Genomic DNA, 18,778 nt, shown 5'->3' on the forward strand with positions numbered 1-18,778 from the left:
AGTTGATGTGAGACTATCTTCTCCTTTTTGTCTTCTCCACAACCACCATTCTATTCCACATATAGTGCTATGTCCATGGCTCATGCTCGTGTATTGCGTGAAAGTTGAAAAAGTTTGAGATTCTTAAAGTATGAAACAATTTCTTGGCTTGTCATCGGGGTTGTGCATGATTAAATACTTTGTGTGATGAAGATAGAGCAACAGCCAGACTATATGATTTTGTAGGGATAACTTTCTTTGGCCATGTTATTTTGAGAAGACATGATTACTTTGATTAGTATGCTTGAAGTTTCACCATTTTCATGTTAATATGAACTTTTATTTTGTATCATTTGGATCTGAACATTCATGCCACAATAAAGAAAATTACATTGAGAACTATGCTAGGTAGCATTCCACATCAAAAATTCTCTTTTTATCATTTACCTACTCGAGGACGAGCAGGAATTAAGCTTGGGGATGCTTGATACATCTCCAACGTATCTATAATTTTTGATTGTTCCATGCTATTATATTACCCCTTTTGGATGTTTATGGGCTTTATTTTACACATTTATATCATTTTTGGGACTAACCTACTAACCGGAGGCCCAACCCATATTGCTGTTTTTTGCCTATTTCAGTATTTCGAAGAAAAGGAATATCAAACGGAGTCCAAACGGAATGAAACCTTCGGGAGCGTGATTTTTGGAACAAACGTGATCCAGAGGACTTGGAGTGCAAGTCAAGAAGCAGCCGAGGCTCCTACGAGATAGGAGGGCGCGCCCCCCTGTCTCGTGGTCCCCTCGGGCGGCCACCGGCGTACTTCTTCCTCCTATATAAGCCTACGTACCCTGAAAACATCCAGGAGCGAGATGAAACACAATTTCCACCACCGTAACCTTTTGTATCCGCGAGATCTCATCTTGGAGCCTTCGCCGGCACTCTGCCGGAGGGGGAATGGACCACGGAGGGCTTCTACATCAACATCCTTGCCCCTCCGATGAGTTGTGAGTAGTTTACCATAGACCTATGGGTCCATACTTATTAGCTAGATGGCTTCTTCTCTGTTTTTGGATCTCAATACAATGTTCTCCCCCTCTCTTGTGGAGATCTATTCGATGTAAACTGTTTTTGCGGTGTGTTTGTCGAGATCCGATGAATTGTGGGTTTATGATCAAGTTTATCTATGAATAATATTTGAATCTTCTCTGAATTCTTTTATGTGTGATTGAGTTATCTTTGCAAGTCTCTTCGAATTATCAGTTTGGTTTGGCCTACTAGATTGATCTTTCTTGCCATGGGAGAAGTGCTTAGCTTTGGGTTCAACCTTGCGTTGTCCTTACCCAGTGACAGAAAGGGTTGCAAGGCACGTATTGTATTGTTGCCATCGAGGATAACAAGATGGGGTTTATATCATATTGCTTGAGTTTATCCCTCTACATCATGTCATCTTGCTTAATGCGTTACTCTATTCTTTGTGAACTTAATACTCTAGATGCAGGCAAGAATCGGTCGATGTGTGGAGTACTAGTAGTGGATGCAGGCAGGAGTCGGTCTACTTGTTGCGGAAGTGATGCCTATATACATGATCATGCCTAGATAATCTCATAACTATTCGCTTTTCTATCAATTGCTCGACAATAATTTGTTCACCCACCGTAATACTTATGCTATCTTGAGAGAAGCCACTAGTGAAACCTATGGCCCCTGGGTCTATCTCATATCATATTTGCTTTCAATCTACTTTTATTGCATCTTTACTTTTTGCATCTACATTATAAAATATCAAAAAAATATTTATCTTATGTTACTATCTTTATTAGATCTCACTTTCTGTAACATCCCAAAATTCTAAATTTTGGAATGTTATAATAAATAGATAGATTTGACTGATTGTTTGATTGATTGTATGTAAGTGAGTGAATTCGAAACCTTTTTTGAAAGTTAAATGAGAGGGAATAAAAGGACTTTCCCAAACTTTCATTTTTGCATTTTATGCTCTCCATGAATTCAAATGCTTTTCAAACACAAAACCCTTGAGCGAAGATAACATGACTTCTTCCATTTATATAAATGAAAAGGGGGTGTTGAAAATATTTGAATTTCATTTGGAAATATTCCAATTCTGAAACTTTATGCGACTCAATGATTTTCACGAGAGAAGATAAAATGACTTCTTCAAATTATATGAAATATGAGTTGGGAGTTTCAAAGAATTAAATTCAAAGTTCTTTTGAATTTATTTTCAATTTGGAATGTTATGCACTGGATCATCATGCATATCTTATTGCATTTTGGTCGATCCTAGAAATTTCACGCAACTCAAGGACCTTCGGAGAGAGTTGGAGATTTCGTTATTTTCATATTTGAGAGTTTTCTCGAATTTGAAAAGAGGATCATTTGATTTATTTATTTTATCTTCAATAATTTTTCCAGTGTCAAAATATAAGAGAGGGAATAATATGACTTTCCCAAAGTTAGGAAAAAAATGAAGATCTAATGGATAAATCAATTTTGTTTTCCGGTGTTTATTTGCATTTTATTCGGATAGGGAAAAACGCGTGTTTTCAAAAATTGCTTTTTAGGTCCGGAGAAAAGTTCATTTTGTTCGACTCATTTTTAGGAGTCGGGGAAAATTTACTTTTAGAATTTTGGAGCCCGTTTAGTTTTCTTTTTGTTTTTTTTCTGCGCGCGGAATCAGTTAAAAAAACTGGACCAAGGCCCAGCCGGGCCAAAGGCCCAAGCCAAGCCGCAGCCTCCCTGCGCGCAGCGCAGCGCCAGGCGCCAGGAGCGCCCCAGGCCGCCGCCTCTTGCTCTACGAATCCTAAAAGGATTCTAGGGTAGCCCCTTGCCCCTTTTTCCTTTGTTTCGTTTTTTCTTCTAGGACTCTTTTTCCTACACTTTTTCCTATTCCTAGTCTATTTCTTGTCCCCTACCCCAAGAAACCTCACCCCTCCCCAATATAAATACCCCAACACCCCCCTCTAAATCATCAAATCAAAACCCCCTCTCCTCCCCAAGCCGCGCCCCACCCCGCGCCCCTCACCCGCCGCGCCACCCCACACCCGCACCGCCGCCCTTGTGCCCTAGCGCCGCCGCCTCACCCGCGCCGTCGCCGCCGTCGCCACCGTTCGCCGCCGCCTTAGCGCCGCCGCCGCCGTCTTGCGCCGCCGCCCTTGTGCCCACGCCGCCGCCGCACCTTGTCCACACCGCCGCCCTACGCCACGCCGCCGTTCACCGGAGCCCCTCGCCAAGGTTGCCCCGCGTCTCTTTTCCTCGGATCGTTTTCTTCTAATCGTTCCTATTCTTTTCTTCTCTTCTAATTCGTTTTCTAGATCGGTTTTTCGTTTCGGTTTTCTTCTCCGAAACCCTAGATCGGATTCGTTTTCTTTTCCGATTTAGTTGCCTTTGGACCGTTCGCCGGACCGTTCGTCCTAACGAACGTGATGACTGGATTCTTCTAGGTTCACGAACGTCCGTTCGTATAACCGTTCTTCTTTTTCTTCTCGTCGGATTTATTCCGCGATCGCGATCTCAGATCCGATCTTCGTTCTAGTTTATCTTCTCGCTCGTTTATCGGAATCAGGTGATTCAAGCACCTGGAGTTTCGTTTCAAAACCGCCGTTCCGTCTAATCAACTTAAACAAGTTTTTGCTACTGTAAAATTTTGACCTAGTTTCAACTTGCGAGAACCGAGTTGTTTTCTTCCGCCGTTTGTTTTCCGTCGTTTGGTCGGCTTGTTCTTTCTTTGCAACCGGAGTTCTTAAGTTGAACCTTCTGGTTCGTTCTCTCGTTCGAGTTTTACTTGTGCATTAGATGAGTACTTATTGTGTGGTTACTATTGTTTGCTTACGATAGATTGACCGGAGTGAGACGAGTAGATCTATCACGAGTTTTGAGTGCGAATCATCTTCATCAACATTGCAGGCAAGTTCACACTTTGATCATACCTTTTCTACAACCCATGTTTTATTGCATTAGATCAATCCTCACACATTGCATGATTAGGATCTAATTAAATTGTGGGATGGGAAGTAGATGAGGTAGTACCTATTACCTATATTACTTATGAAACCTTTGGGAGTTACTTCTACGTTTGCTTATTATGCCATGCTATGCTAGTAGACGTGGATTGGGTGAGTGAATATCCATGACAGATGTGAGATTGTTATTAATGGTTTATCTAAGGTGGCAACTTAAATACACATCTAGGTGGATTGAGGCACCTGGAGTTACCAGGACTTGCCTGTTTTTTTTGGAAATCCCGGGGTACCGTGTGATTTTCCTATGGACCGCCACCCAGGCTCAAAGGGATCATAAGATAATTCATACTAGTAACTTACGTGTGCAGCCACAAGCCATTATGGGCTCTGGCATAGTTGACTAAGTCGTGCGAACTCTTATAGTGGTGGACTAGCAGATGTAGGGGATGTAGGTGTACCGGTCCACCCATCGTAAGGTGCTAGCGCTTCTGAAAGACTATGTCTCGGTCATCCGTTTCTTAAACACCATGTAGTGCGAGAAACCAAGCGGAGGCGATCGAGTCTTGTGGGGAAAAGTGCGCAAACCTCTGCAGAGTGTATAAACTAATCATGATTAGCCGTGTCCCCGGTTATGGACATCTTGAGTCTCTAGTACTTGAATATCATTGTGAATCTCAACATGTTACTTCTAATTAATGTGGTTGGGTTTTGAGTATTTTTAATTGGGATTGAGAATGCTGTCAACCATTCTCAATGTTTCACAACCACCATGATAGTTAATTAAAATGTATTCCTTTGTAGTAGGAAAAAATTGGCTTTACGCAAAAACCTTATAACCATAGAGCTTTTCCACCAGCCAAATATGCATGTAGTGATAGCCATTGTTCATCATTCTCTATGGTGTGAATTTGCCAGTACATTCAATGTACTGGCCCGTTTCGGGCTGCAATGTCTCATGTTGCAGGTTTCTTACGACGAGTAAGTGATACGTTAGGGTTACGATTTCTACACTCAACTTTGCCGTTGGTGTTGATGGGAATCCACAACCTTGTTGCTTCCGCTATATGGATTGAGGTAATAGTATTTACGTTACTTTATACATGTGATTTACCTCTGTTATAAATCCTTCGAGTACTGTGTGTGTCAGCATACTGATCCAGGGATGACACATAAGCACAGAGACTTGATCCCTTCGGGTCGGGTCGCTACAAGATGGTATCAGAGCACATGTTGACTATAGGACGTGAACCTAGAAACTGGCAAGCCCATAGCAAAGACTTTTCTCTACAACTTTCCCTTTCAAAAAAGACATTTTACCTCTCTTCTCTTCTGAGTTTATTCAAAATTCCCTTTAGTGAGACCATACCCCTTTTCCCTTTTGACCACACGAAGGATTCCACTGATGAGACCACTCCAAGAAGTACAGGATATCAGACAAGTAAGACCATTCGGAATGAAGAGGATTTTACCATACATTATGATAATGGAAACTACAGCTGTTGAAGACTCTGAAGACAAGTAGAATTTGAAGGCTCTGTAGAATTTCCAGATTGAGTATGACCTAGGAATGGCTACCCTTTTGGAACTTGCTAGACTATGGAAGTTGTCAATACCCGAGATCAAGGTGTATCGGAGAAAGACTGAAACAAGGAGCATGAGAACTCAAAGTTTTGTCAAAGAAAACGCTAAGGCCGGAGATATCAACTATGGAGTGATAACTCATGGAAATGACAAGAGAACAACCACAGCTATCCAAGAAGTTATCTCGCGCTGATGCTATTGTCACCATGCTGAGTTAAGGATGCATGTCATCAGAATGGATTTGATGGAAGAAGGCTGATGGAGCACCTATTAAGATGAAGTTTTAACCTTAGCCGGTGTATCACCAGGATCTGGAGTAGTACATAAAGAAGTTTAAGGTGGAGCTCCATGAAAGCATATTAGACAAGGAAGCATTTCGTGAAGAACTCAGTAACCAAAAGCTAAAAGTAGCCAAGATGGAGGAGCTACAACCTCGAGATACCGGAGAATTGTCAAGAACTGAAGGACAGTATGACCATGGTTCATGCCAAGGATGTTGAAACCCAGAAGTTTGACATGCAACTCCGGAATATTAAAGGACGTCACAAGAAACTTTTTGTCAACAGAGAGGATCTGGCAGAAGAAATTGAGAAGACAAGCACGATGGGAAGAAGCCATCGGAGGCATGAACAAGCCTTGAAGAGTTTGGAGACGTTGAAGATTTATTGACCTTTAGAAGACCAAACCCCTGTTATATACCTACGTTAGACGCGACGATTGTGAGCTGTCATTTGTTTGATGTTTTTCGACAGCCACAACAAAAATCTGTCTTTTCAAAAATTTTGTTTGTATTGTGTGTATCCCTCTCTCTCGATCTCTCTTATCTCACCCCAAACCCATGGACCCAATAGATGATGAATGGAGATGAGCTTGTATTTTCTGGACCGATGAGTCAATTGGAGACAGACCGATGGATTCAGAACATGGAGGATCATATGGAGAACAACCCTATAGTCGGAAAGGATATGGCCCAGCATGCTCTTCAATGTTTAGAAAGAGGTGCTGCTACTTGGTGGAGGCTGTATCAAACCATCAATGGATGGCAAGGAGTAACCACTTGGAAAGAATTTAAGTTGACTTTGCTAAAGTCTCAGTCTGTGCCCCATAAGTTGAAATCTTATGGAAAGGATATAAGGAAACCTTGTGCATGCAAGATTTGTGGAGAAATCGGACACAACCATAAAGAACACAAGGATGAATGCCCTAATTGTGAAGGAAGTCACCCAGTTGAAGAATGCCCCACTAGGCAGATCGCTTGTTTCTTGTGTGAAGGGACTACCCACTACCCTGCTCAGTGTCACATTTACCCCTTGGTACAAAGAACCATCCAACAGAAGAAAGAAGCAATGAAAGGAGCCCTTATGGAAATTTTAGAAGAACCTGCGATGAAGGACGAGGTGGAGGACACACCCAAAGAGGAACCAATTAAACCCTACACCAAGACTTGCTATTCATGTGGAGAAGAAGGACACCTCTCCCAGAATTGTATGAATGGGGATTTAGTAGAATTCCCGACAGAGGAAGTAGAGTATGACCCACTGGAAATAGAAGCCCTGATTGGAATGGAAAAGTCCAGAAAGAGAAGTAGATTGGATTCCAGGAAGGATCTGAGTCATGTCACCTGTTATGGGTGCAAGGAGTCAGGGCACTACCTCAACAAATGTCCAAAAAGGAAACCTCGAAACTTGTCAGAAGTAATATGTTTCCGTTGTAATGAAGCAGGGCACTTTGCCAGAGAATGCCCCAAGGAGAAGGAAACCTGTGCTAGATAGTTGAGTTTGCAGCAGAAGAAATATAGTCGTAGTAGTGAGAACATTTTCCTTTATATCGAGGTGTTGAGTTGAGGCATGTAATGGAAAAGCGAGATATTGTAATCATTGGAGAATGAATAAAGTTAGCATCGTTGGTACTGATATGGATTTTATGAGTTGTTACTCTATGAAGAAGGATTTTGACCATTTTGAGGATAAGAGAAATATGGTCTATGGAAGATTTGTGCATTTTAAGGGTGGTAGTACCCTGTAAGAACCGTTGACCCCTGGAAAAGATGAGGATACTCCACTGAGTGGATTTTGGACAAAATGAATACGAGTTTTGTCTCGATATGTGTGATACCCTAAGAGTAAGTAGGATGAAGTTGGAGACCGTCCGTTGGACCAAATGTGATCAAGGAGTCAGAAGAGAATGTTAAGTTGATTCGAGATAGACTGAAGGTAGCTTAGTCCAGGCAGAAGAATTATGTAGACTCAAAAACTCAAGGAGGTAGTCTATGAAATTGGAGAACAGAGCATGTCTTCACGTGTCCCCTATGCGAGGAGTTAAACGTAGTGGAGTTAAGGGACAGTTAGCCCTGAGATTTGTAGGGCCATACCGAGTTTTGGAGCGTATGAGAGAAGTAGCCAACAAGTTGGAGTCACCCGAAGGACTGTCAGGAGTTCAAGATGTGTTTCATGTTTCCCAGTTGAGGAGTGCCATGCAGAGATGGCCAATATTCCCATGTAAGGACGCTTGATTGCGGAAAGGATAACGATATACCACGAAGTGGAATATGGACTTCATAAGTATAAGTTTTTTTTATCTCGGTATGAGGGATATCCCACAAGGATGAAGAGATGAGTTACCATTGGATATAAAGGAGGTATGATTGTTGGAAATATGGATCAAATGGAAATTCCATGATGAGTTTGAGTAATCACGTTTTAGTTTGGTGCCAATAGAAGGAAGAATACAATACAATTGGATGGATTCTAAGTATACTAGGAAGTTGGAAGTTGGAATAATGATCAGTTGCCCAATGATAAGTTCAAGGACTACAAATGATGAGATGGGCCATAACCCACAGGCCCCAGGACCTGCCAAGAAGCAAGCACATTCTTGTTGAAGGAAAAACCCCTGGAAGTGGATACACCTTTGTCGATAGACGATCTTATAGGAGTAACGCAAAACTTGAGAGTTGTGAAGGAACGATAGATGTTTGTTTGGCTTGCAGAAACTATGGAGTTATCCGAACTTGGTTCGTCGACAAGAGAAATTATGCAATGCTTGTGAGGATGACCGAGTGTTAGAATGCGAGATTCGCTAAACTGTATACAAGGTAATGATTTGGGTGCGGGATGGATTGATCACCATACCGACTTACTCTTATTATTCGCCTTGCTATATGGGATGGTAAATCTGAGTGACTTGCCTATAGTAGAGAGACGATGATATTAAACCTTGTTTAAACCTTAGAATGGTATAAGTATTTTTTCCCAGTACACGACAGCTTTTTGCCAACCGTAGGTTATACGGTGAGGATCAACCAAGACCCATTTCCTGCAGGAGAAACCATACATTGTTGACCACCATGAGATATCGATAGTTGTTTAGTTTTGGCGCCAGACCGTCAGCTAAGAAGACCCAGTCTCGGAATGACCTTACCAAGATAAAAGGACATAAGAATTGAGGAAAAGGTCATGCCGTTACCGGAAGATCTTAGAGGAAAAATTTTCTCGAGGATTTGAGGAGACCGACACTGTTAACAATATGGATGGAGTATATGAGTATTGATGGAGCTGTAACGATGTTTCTAAGGGTGGTAGCATCCCAGACCCTGGAGACGATTGATGGATTTTGAGGAGACCCCCAAACCCTAACCTTTTCTTGCTAGCCTCTCCGAATCTCGAGGACGAGATTCATTTTAAGGGTGGTAGGTTTGTAACATCCCAAAATTCTAAATTTTGGAATGTTATAATAAATAGATAGATTTGACTGATTGTTTGATTGATTGTCTAAAAGTGAGTGAATTCGAAACCTTATTTGAAAGTTAAATGAGAGGGAATAAAAGGACTTTCCCAAACTTTCATTTTTGCATTTTATGCTCTCCATGAATTCAAATGCTTTTCAAACATAAAACCCTTGAGCGAAGATAACATGACTTCTTCCATTTATATAAATGAAAAGGGGGTGTTGAAAATATTTGAATTTCATTTGGAAATATTCCAATTCTGAAACTTTATGCGACTCAATGATTTTCACGAGAGAAGATAAAATGACTTCTTCAAATTATATGAAATATGAGTTGGGAGTTTCAAAGAATTAAATTCAAAGTTCTTTTGAATTTATTTTCAATTTGGAATGTTATGCACTAGATCATTATGCATATCTTATTGCATTTTGGTCGATCCTAGAAATTTCACGCAACTCAAGGACCTTCGGAGAGAGTTGGAGATTTCGTTATTTTCATATTTGAGAGTTTTCTCGAATTTGAAAAGAGGATCATTTGATTTATTTATTTTATCTTCAATAATTTTTCCGGTGTCAAAATATAAGAGAGGGAATAATATGACTTTCCCAAAGTTAGGAAAAAATGAAGATCTAATGGATAAATCAATTTTGTTTTCCGGTGTTTATTTGCATTTTATTCGGATAGGGAAAAACGCGTGTTTTCAAAAATTGCTTTTTAGGTCTGGAGAAAAGTTCATTTTGTTCGACTCATTTTTAGGAGTCGGGGAAAATTTACTTTTAGAATTTTGGAGCCTGTTTAGTTTTCTTTTTGTTTTTTTTCTGCGCGCGGAATCAGTTAAAAAAAACTGGACCAAGGCCCAGCCGGACCAAAGGCCCAAGCCAAGCCGCAGCCTCCCTACGCGCCAGGCGCCAGGAGCGCCCCAGGCCGCCGCCTCTTGCTCTACGAATCCTAAAAGGATTCTAGGGTAGCCCCTTGCCCCTTTTTCCTTTGTTTCGTTTTTTCTTCTAGGACTCTTTTTCCTACACTTTTTCCTATTCCTAGTCTATTTCTTGTCCCCTACCCCAAGAAACCTCACCCCTCCCCAATATAAATACCCCAACACCCCCCCTCTAAATCATCAAATCAAAACCCCCTCTCCTCCCCAAGCCGCGCCCCACCCCGCTCCCCTCACCCGCCGCGCCACCCCACACCCGCGCCGCCGCCCTTGTGCCCTAGTGCCGCCGCCTCACCCGCGCCGTCGCCGCCGTCGCCACCGTTCGCCGCCGCCTTAGCGCCGCCGCCGCCGTCTTGCGCCGCCACCCTTGTGCCCACGCCGCCGCCGCACCTTGTCCACGCCGCCGCCCTACGCCACGCCGCCGTTCACCGGAGCCCCTCGCCAAGGTTGCCCCGCGTCTCTTTTCCTCGGATCGTTTTCTTCTAATCGTTCTGATTCTTTTCTTCTCTTCTAATTCGTTTTCTAGATCGGTTTTTCGTTTCGGTTTTCTTCTCCGAAACCCTAGATCGGATTCGTTTTCTTTTCCGATTTAGTTGCCTTTGGACCGTTTGCCGGACCGTTCGTCCTAACGAACGTGATCACCGGATTCTTCTAGGTTCACGAACGTCCGTTCGTATAACCGTTCTTCTTTTTCTTCTCGTCGGATTTATTCCGCGATCGCGATCTCAGATCCGATCTTCGTTCTAGTTTATCTTCTCGCTCGTTTATCGGAATCAGGTGATTCAAGCGCCTGGAGTTTCGTTTCAAAACCGCCGTTCCGTCTAATCAACTTAAACAAGTTTTTGCTACTGTAAAATTTTGACCTAGTTTCAACTTGCTAGAACCGAGTTGTTTTCTTCCGCCGTTTGTTTTCCGTCGTTTGTTCGGTTCGTTCTTTCTTTGCAACCGGAGTTCTTAAGTTGAACCTTCTGGTTCGTTCTCTCGTTCGAGTTTTACTTGTGCATTAGATGAGTACTTATTGTGTGGTTACTATTGTTTGCTTACGATAGATTGACCGGAGTGAGACGAGTAGATCTATCACGAGTTTTGAGTGCGAATCATCTTCATCAACATTGCAGGCAAGTTCACACTTTGATCATACCTTTTCTACAACCCATGTTTTATTGCATTAGATCAATCCTCACACATTGCATGATTAGGATCTAATTAAATTATGGGATGGGAAGTAGATGAGGTAGTACCCATTACCTGTATTACTTATGAAACCTTTGGGAGTTACTTCTACGTTTGCTTATTATGCCATGCTATGCTAGTAGACGTGGATTGGGTGAGTGAATATCCATGACAGATGTGAGATTGTTATTAATGGTTTATCTAAGGTGGCAACTTAAATACACATCTAGGTGGATTGAGGCACCTGGAGTTACCAGGACTTGCCTGTTTTTTTTGGAAATCCCGGGGTACCGTGTGATTTTCCTATGGACCGCCACCCAGGCTCAAAGGGATCATAAGATAATTCATACTAGTAACTTACGTGTGCAGCCACAAGCCATTATGGGCTCTGGCATAGTTGACTAAGTCGTGCGAACTCTTATAGTGGTGGACTAGCAGATGTAGGGGATGGAGGTGTACCGGTCCACCCATCGTAAGGTGCTAGCACTTCTGAAAGACTATGTCTCGGTCATCCGTTTCTTAAACACCATGTAGTGCGAGAAACCAAGCGGAGGCCATCGAGTCTTGTGGGGAAAAGTGCGCAAACCTCTGCAGAGTGTATAAACTAATCATGATTAGCCGTGTCCCCGGTTATGGACATCTTGAGTCTCTAGTACTTGAATATCATTGTGAATCTCAACATGTTACTTCTAATTAATGTTGTTGGGTTTTGAGTATTTTTAATTGGGATTGAGAATGCTGTCAACCATTCTCAATGTTTCACAACCACCATGATAGTTAATTAAAATGTATTCCTTTGTAGTAGGAAAAAATTGGCTTTACGCAAAAACCTTATAACCATAGAGCTTTTCCACCAGCCAAATATGCATGTAGTGATAGCCATTGTTCATCATTCTCTATGGTGTGAATTTGCCAGTACATTCAATGTACTGACCCGTTTCGGGCTGCAACGTCTCATGTTGCAGGTTTCTTACGACAAGTAAGTGATACGTTAGGGTTACGATTTCTACACTCAAATTTGCCGTTGGTGTTGATGGGAATCCACAACCTTGTTGCTTCCGCTATATGGATTGAGGTAATAGTATTTACGTTACTTTATACATGTGATTTACCTCTGTTATAAATCCTTCGAGTACTGTGTGTGTCAGCATACTGATCCAGGGATGACACATAAGCACAGAGACTTGATCCCTTCGGCTCGGGTCGCTACACTTTCGCAAGTGGCCGTGAAGGGATTGACAACCCCTTTATTGCGTTGGTTGCGAGTTCTCAGTTTGTTTGTGTAGGTGCGTGGGACTTTTGAGGAGCCTCCTACTGGATTGATACCTTGGTTCTCAAAAACTGAGGGAAATACTTATGCTACTCTGCTGCATCACCCTCTCCTCTTCGAGGAAAACCAACGCAAGCTCAAGATGTAGCAAGAAGGATTTCTGGCGCCGTTGCCGGGGATGTCTTCGCTCAAGTCAAGACATACCAAGTACCCATCACAAACCCATCTCCCTCGCATTTACATTTTTTGCCATTTGCCTCTCATTTTCCTCTCCCCCACTTCACCCTTGCCGTTTTATTCGCCCTCTATTTCCCAATCTCCTCCTCTCTTTTCGCTTGCCTTTTTCTGCTTGCTTGTGTGCCTGTTTGTCCTTATGGCTTTGGCTAAGGGTCCTGACCACCTTCTCAGAAGTTTGGAAGAGATTGAATCAAATATTAGAAGCTTTATGAATTTGCAGTTTGAGCATAATAATTTCTTTAGAAAAGAGCATAAGGAACAAAAAGTTTTTTTGGGTTTTATGAACAAAGAGCTTGATGATATGAATAAAGAATTTTATGGTGTTAATGCTCAAATTACCCGGCTTGAAAATGCTATAGCCAAAATTTCTGACAAGCAAGCCACCTTAGTCAATAAGATGGCCGCTAAACTAGAAAAGTTAGATGAAAATAATGATGAGGATCTTAAAGTTATTGATGCGTCTCCTATTAGATCTATGTATTGCAATATGAATTTTGATAATTATGGGACTGATGATGAATCAACTTTGCCTAGAAGGCGTCCCAAGAATTCGGAGTTTTTAGATCTTGATGCTAAATTTGGTAAAAGTGGGATTAAAGAAGCCACGACTTCAAATAGCATTGAACCCACTCTCTCGGATTTCAAGGAATTTGATTATGATAATTGTTCTTTAGAAGGTTGTATTTCCTTGTTGCAATCCGTTGTTAATTCTCCTCATGCTTATAGTCAAAATAAAGCTTTTACCAAACATATTGTTGATGCCTTGATGCAATCTTATGATGAAAAACTTAATTTGGAAGTTTCTATACCTAGAAAACTTATTGATGAGTGGGAACCTACTATAAAGATTAGAATTAAAGATCATGAGTGTTTTTCTTTGTGTGATTTGGGTGCTAGCGTTTCCACGATTCCAAAAACTTTATGTGATATTCTAGGTTTCCATGATCTTGATGATTGCTCTTCAAATTTGCACCTTGCGGATTCCACCATTAAAAATCCAATGGGAAGAATCAATGATGTTCTTATTGTTGCAAATAGAAATTTGGTGCCCGTAGATTTTATCGTTCTTGATATAGATTGCAATCTTTCTTGCCCTATTATTCTTGGTAGACCTTTCCTTAGAACGATTGGCACGATTATTGATATGAAGGAAGGGAATATTAGATTCCAATTTCCACTAAAGAAAGGCATGGAGCACTTTCCAAGAAAGAAAGTCAAATTACCTTATGAATCTATCATGCGGGCTACTTATGAATTTAGTGCCAAAGATGGCACTCGTTAGATCTATCTTTGCTTTTATGCCTAGCTAGGGGCGTTAAACGATAGCGCTAGTTAGGAGGCAACTCAATTTTCTTTATGTTTTTTGTTTTTGCTCCTGTTTAGTAATAAATCTCGCATCTACCTTCTGTCTTGATGTGTTTTTATCTTTTAATTAGTGTTTGTGCCAAGAAGAACCTATAGGATTATTTATGATGATAGTTGATTTGATTCTGTTGAAAAACAGAAACTTTGCACACACGAATATAATTTTTTTAAATCACAGAAATGTGATTTTGCGTTGATTCATTTTTCTGCTGATCAATAAACAAATTTTCCAGGACTTCCTATTTTGGCAGGATTTTTAAAGTTCCATAAGTTTGTGTTAGTTACAGATTGCTACAGACTGTTCTGTTTTTGACAGATTCTGTTTTCGTGTGTTGTTTGCTTATTTCGATGCATCTATGGCTAGTAAAATAGTTTATAAACCATAGAGAAGTTGGAATACAGTAGGTTTAACACCAAAATAAATAAAGAATGAGTTCATTACAATACCTTATGTGGTGTCTTGTTTTCTTTCACTAACGGAGCTTATAAGATTTCCTGTTGAGTTTTGTGTTGTGAAGTTTTCAAGTTGTGGGTAAAGCTTTTATGGACTATGGAATAAAGGGTGGCAAGAGCCTAAGCTTGGGGATGCCCAAGGCACCCCAAGATATTCAAGGATATCCAAAAGCCTAAGCTTGGGGATGCCCCGGGAAGGCATCCCCTCTTTCTTCTTCGTTCATTGGTAAAATTACTTAGAGCTATATTTTTATTCGCCACCACATGATATGTGTTTGCTTAGAGCGTCGTGTATTATATTAGTCTTTGCTTTTTAGTTTATCAAAATCATCCTTGCTGTACACACCTTTTGGGAGAAGCCTATTTGATTAGAATTTGCTATAATACTCTATGTGCTCCACTTATATCTTTTGAGCTTGATAGTTTTTGCTCTAGTGCTTCACTTATATTTGTTAGAGCACGGTGGTGTGTTAATTTTGAAGAAATTACTAGTCTCTCATGCTTCACTTATATATTTTTGAGAGTCTTTTAGAACAGCATGGTATTTGCTATGGTTTTATAGTTGGTCCTAGAATGATGAGCATCCAAGTTGGGTATAATAAAAACTATCATAGAAAGTGAACTGGATGCTATGATCAATTCGATGCTTGATAATTGTTTTGAGACATGGAGGTAGTGATATTAAAGTCATGCTACTTGGGTGATTATGGATTTAAAGAATGCCTGTGTTGAAGTTTGTGATTCCCGTAGCATGCACGTATGGTGAACCTCTTTGTGATGAAGTTGGAGCACAATTTTATTTATTGATTGTCTTCCTTATGAGTGGCGGTCGGGGACGAGCGATGGTCTTTTCCTACCAATCTACCCCCCTAGGAGCATGCGCGTAGTACTTTGGTTTTTGATGACTTCTAGATTTTTGCAACAAGTACATGAGTTCTTTTGACTAATGTTGAGTCCATGGATCATACGCACCCTTTCACCCTTCCATCATTGCTAGCCTTTCTTGTGCCGCGCAACTTTCACCGGTACCATACACCCACCATATACCTTCCTCAAAACAGCCACCATACCTACCTATTATGGCATTTCCATAGCCATTCCGAGATATATTGCCATGCAACTTCCCACCGTTCCGTTCATATGACACGCATTAATTTTGTCATATTTCTTTTTGCATGATCATGTCGTTGACATCGTATTTGTGGCTAGGCCACCTTCATAATTTTCATACATGTCGCTCTTGATTCATTGCATATCCCGGTACACTGCCGGAGGCATTCATATAGAGTCATATCTTGTTCTAGCTTTGAGTTTTAATTCTTGAGTTGGAAATCCATAAAAGTGTGATGATCTTCATTATTAGAGCATTGTCCCAGTGAGGAAAGGATGATGAAGACTATGATTCCCCCACAAGTTGGGATGAGACTTCGGACTTTACAAAAAGAAAAAGAAAATAAAAAAAAGAGTAAGGCGAAAAAAAGAAAGAAAGGCCAAAGAAAAAAAGAACGAAAGAAAAAAATGAGAGAAAAAGAGAGAAGGGACAATGCTACTATCTCTTTTTCCACACTTGTGCTTCAAAATAGAAGCATGATCTTCATGATAGAGAGTCTCATACGTTGTCACCTTCATATACTACTGGGCATTTTTCATTATAGAACTTGGCTTGTATATTCCAATGATGGACTTCCTCAAAGTGCCCTAGGTCTTCGTGAGCAAGCAAGTTGGATGCACACCCACTTAGTTTCTTTTGTTGAGCTTTCATACATTTATAGCTCTAGTGCATCCGTTGCATGGCAATCCCTACTCACTCACATTGATATCTACTAATGGGCATCTCCATAGCCCGTTGATACGCCTAGTTGATGTGAGACTATCTTCTCCTTTTTGTCTTCTCCACAACCACCATTCTATTCCACATATAGTGCTATGTCCATGGCTCACGCTCGTGTATTGTGTGAAAGTTGAAAAAGTTTGAGGTTATTAAAGTATGAAACAATTTCTTGGATTGTCATCGGGGTTGTGCATGATTAAATACTTTGTGTGATGAAGATAGAGCAACAACCAAACTATATGATTTTGTAGGGATAACTTTCTTTGGCCATGTTATTTTGAGAAGACATGATTACTTTGATTAGTATGCTTGAAGTTTCACCATTTTCATGTTAATATGAACTTTTATTTTGTATCATTTGGATCTGAACATTCATGCCACAATAAAGAAAATTACATTGAGAACTATGCTAGGTAGCATTCCACATCAAAAATTCTCTTTTTATCATTTACCTACTCGAGGACGAGCAGGAATTAAGCTTGGGGATGCTTGATACGTCTCCAACGTATCTATAATTTTTGATTGTTCCATGCTATTATATTACCCCTTTTGGATGTTTATGGGCTTTATTTTACACATTTATATCATTTTTGGGACTAACCTACTAACCGGAGGCCCAGCCCATATTGCTGTTTTTTTGCCTATTTCAGTTTTTCGAAGAAAAGGAATATCAAACAGAGTCCAAACAGGATGAAACCTTCGAGAGCGTGATTTTTGGAACAAACGTGATCCAGAGGACTTGGAGTGCAAGTCAAGAAGCAGCCGAGGCTCCCACGAGATAAGAGGGCGCGCCCCCTGTCTCATGGGCCCCTCGGGCGGCCACCGACGTACTTCTTCCTCCTATATAAGCCTACGTACCCCGAAAACATCCAGGAGCGACATGAAACACAATTTCCACCACTGTAACCTTTTGTATCCGCGAGATCTCATCTTGGAGCCTTCGCCGGCACTCTACCGGAGGGGGAATCAACCACGGAGGGCTTCTACATCAACATCCTTGCCCCTACGATGAGTTGTGAGTAGTTTACCACAGACCTACGGGTCCATTGTTATTAGCTAGATGGCTTCTTCTCTCTTTTTGGATCTCAATACAATGTTCTCCCCCTCTCTTGTGGAGATCTATTCGATGTAAACTGTTTTTGCGGTGTGTTTGTCGAGATCCGATGAATTGTGGGTTTATGATCAAGTTTATCTATGAATAATATTTGAATCTTCTCTGAATTCTTTTATGTGTGATTGATTTATCTTTGCAAGTCTCTTCGAATTATCAGTTTGTTTTGGCCTACTAGATTGATCTTTCTTGCCATGGGAGAAGTGCTTAGCTTTGGGTTCAATCTTGCGGTGTCCTTACCCAGTGACAGAAAGGGTTGCAACTTGAGTTTATCCCTCTACATCATGTCATCTTGCTTAATGCGTTACTCTATTCTTTGTGAACTTAATACTCTAGATGTAGGCAGGAGTCGGTCGATGTGTGGAGTAATAGCAGTAGATGCAGGTAGGAGTCGGTCTACTTATTGCAAACGTGATGCCTATATACATGATCATGCATAGATAATCTCATAACTATTCGCTTTCCTATCAATTGCTCGACAGTAATTTGTTCACCCACCGTAATACTTATGATATCTTGAGAGAAGCCACTAGTGAAACCTATGGCCCCCGGGTCTATCTCATATCATATTTGCTTTCAATCTACTTTTATTGCATCTTTACTTTTTGCATCTATATTATAAAATACCAAAAATATATTTATCTTATCTTACTATCTTTATTAGATCTCACTTTCGCAAGTGGCCGTGAAGGGATTGACAACCCCTTTATTGCGTTGGTTGCGAGTTCTCAGTTTGTTTGTGTAGGTGCGTGGGACTTTTGAGGAGCCTCCTACTGGATTGATACCTTGGTTCTCAAAAACTGAGGGAAATACTTACGCTACTCTGTTGCCTCACCCTCTCCTCTGCGAGGAAAACCAATGCAAGCTCAAGACGTAGCCGGGCATAGTTTTACTAACACATCTTCCTTGTACGGACTTGCCCCATTATCTATCTTAGGGGGGTGTGGGTGCGTGGGGGTGGGAAACAGAATAACCGCACAACACCGAGGGGCATAGTTGTACTGACAGATCTTCCTTGTATGGACTTGCCCCCATTATCTATCTTAGGGGGTGTGGGTGGGAAACAGAATAACCGCACTGCACCGAGGGGCATAGTTGTACTGACACATCTTCCTTGTATGGACTTGCCAC

The sequence above is a fragment of the Triticum dicoccoides genome, chromosome 2B (assembly GCF_002162155.2).
Source record: "Triticum dicoccoides isolate Atlit2015 ecotype Zavitan chromosome 2B, WEW_v2.0, whole genome shotgun sequence".
NCBI classification, from domain to species: Eukaryota; Viridiplantae; Streptophyta; class Magnoliopsida; order Poales; family Poaceae; genus Triticum; species Triticum dicoccoides.